Source organism: Episyrphus balteatus, chromosome 2 (assembly GCF_945859705.1).
Source record: "Episyrphus balteatus chromosome 2, idEpiBalt1.1, whole genome shotgun sequence".
Taxonomy (NCBI): Eukaryota; Metazoa; Arthropoda; class Insecta; order Diptera; family Syrphidae; genus Episyrphus; species Episyrphus balteatus.
In genome coordinates this window covers 69,130,179-69,132,722 of record NC_079135.1, presented here as the reverse complement: position 1 = coordinate 69,132,722, position 2,544 = coordinate 69,130,179, and the positions used below count along the sequence as shown (strand labels likewise).

Below are 2,544 nucleotides of genomic sequence, written 5' to 3'. Positions count from 1 at the left end.
TTAAGCACAAATTTTGCATAATTATAAAGCCAGTATTTGTCCTACTGCATACAAAAACGTATATAGGACAAATAAGCATCAAATTCATCGAACAAATTTGGTCTATAGGACAAATTTTTTGTATCTTCAAAACTAAAAGAGATAGGACGATTCTGTTTGCAGCAATCGAAAGAGCGTGGTCGAAAATATAAGATGGCATCCATAATTCATTTTCGGCAAAAATGGTCTGTAGGACAAATAAGAACTCACGTCACGCTATGCATATAATATTATACCAGTTTTAGAGAATTACCTCAAATTTTACTCAAAAATTATTTACGATTTTATGAAAAAAAAATCAAGTGTTAGTTTTTAATAGTTTCTATATTTTTATGAAGAAAGTTTGAATTTTATTTTTATTAAAATAGTCAAATTTTAGAAAATTTTACATTTAATTTTTTTCTAAAATTTGGAATGTAGATAAATAATTTCTGTAAAATTTGATACCAATTTCACTTAAAATAGTTTTTTCCGAAAAATGTTTAGGTATGTATAACGATTTCTAACGATTTTGATTTTTTTCTAAAAATGCGCCTTAATAGGTAAATGAAATTGCTCAAATTCATTCAAGAATTTGTTAGGAGGGCGGCCACTGCAGAAACGCTTAACTCATCAAGGTAAAGAAAATTTCAAATTTGAAGTGAAAGAGGGCTGTTAGTAATTACGAAAACCACAGTCCACAGGTCTTCCCGTCTGCATTAGGCACTGTTGGCGTGGTAAAACGAATTGTGCATCTCATAGAGCTTAAAGACATATTGGTCTCAAATTAATGGTAATGCCATCTTCTTCTCAAACTCAGACGTTTTCCGGGTCAAAGGTTGTCAGTTTCATAACGCAGCATGTTTTAAGGTTAGAAACGATGGAAGTTTCATAAAGTCTTGTTTTTTGGTATGTTGGTCGATGAGTTAAACATTATTACTTAATCAAATAAAAATAAGACTCATTAGCAACGACCCAAAGTATATGCAAAACTACAAATAATTCAGGAAAAAGTCTCATATATTACGCAGCGCCCGCCCCTTTGAACTTATGGAGTTAAAATTCAAATTTAATCTCAAATCAAAGCTAATAATATCTTCTTTTGAAAACCAGAGGTCTTTCAAGTCAGAAATTGGAACTTAGGTCATGCAGTCTGTTTTAAAGGTAAGAGCGTTTTTCATTTCTAAGGTTCCCACAGGCTTGAGGGTGAAATGAAAAGCTTCGATCCGACAGACCTCTTAATTTTGAAAGAAGATTATATAACCTTTATTTTGACATCACTGAGTCATTAATTCCTATATTTATAAGATTTGCATAACACCTTTTGTCTAATTTTTCCTTGTATTTTAATCATTTTAGAAATACTGTGTATGGATAAAAAAAAAATTCTTTGAAGAACGAATTTATTTTTTTCTGATATCTACGTACATTTAACAAATCTTATTTATATAAAAAGTTAAAAATTAAAGCAATTTGAAATTTAAGAACAAGTTCGTGAGATCGAGTCGTGTATAATGATAGTCCAAAATCATTTTCCTAGGGGCCCCGCAAAATTACTCTCGCACACGCCTCATTTTGGTCTAGCGCCGCCTCTGCTTTAAACCAGTTACTATCCTATGCGAAGGATATCGAATCAGAGAACACAAATATGTATTTTTTTTAAGTTTTGCAGTTTTGTATCCATAAAACTTATCAATCAAAACTATGATGTTCCTATTAAAAAAAAATGAAAAACTCATTTAATTCAAATAATATATTTTTTTGTGTTTTAGGTATTATATAATAAAACCATTTATAAAACAAACATTGAAATTAGAACATACATACCAGTACCAGTTCGAATTTCATTTAATTTTCATTACCTAATTTCATATGAACAAAACCGTATAAATATCCTTCATCCAAGCAAACATAGAGGATAAATGCATCACTTTTCATTTCGGACTATCGCTTCAGTCAATTAAATGCCAGATTTAGACAGGAATTTTAAATTCATAAGCACGCAATATAGCAGCATTAATGGACGGAGAAACTGCTAGCTAGAAAATATACACACACACATAAAAATCAATGAGGATGAGGATATAAAGTAGATTCAGAGCTTTTCCCATGAATAATTTGCTGGAATGAAAGTAGGTTTATGAAGAGCTGTCATTATACTTTAGGGTATCAGATAGCAGATACTGTCCATTATTTAAATCTTTGAATAGAAGGATGATACTAGGTAAGTTTTCGTCAAACTTATTGAGTTGAAACGAAAACTTTATTCAATAATCAAGTCAATTCTTCGATAACAGCTCCACTATTGTAAATAAAGCATCAGTAGTTTAAAATAAAAGTGGAACTATGTATAGTGAATAATATAAGAAACTTAAGTGCCTATTTTTTAGAAAAATGTGCATAGCAAGAATAGACCTGATTCACTTATATTTTAATTGAAGTGTGAATTCTTCGGTTTGGCTATATTTCAGTTTCAGTGGATTATATTAATAGAGTACCGAACATCATTATGCTTAGCCTCAATTA

The 2,544-nt window shown here is 30.3% G+C and overlaps 1 long non-coding RNA gene across 2 annotated transcripts; it reads left to right on the top strand.

Moving 5' to 3' along the window:
• The first annotated feature begins 371 nt into the window (after positions 1-371).
• LOC129912484 (uncharacterized) lies at positions 372-1,165 on the top strand. 2 transcript variants are annotated; one of them, XR_008771833.1, is made up of 4 exons: positions 372-525; positions 582-656; positions 716-888; positions 1,050-1,165. It is a non-coding gene; the product is annotated as an uncharacterized LOC129912484 (long non-coding RNA). The 2 variants fall into 2 exon arrangements; XR_008771832.1 differs by having other exon boundaries at positions 716-1,163.
• Positions 1,166-2,544: the final 1,379 nt, after the last annotated feature.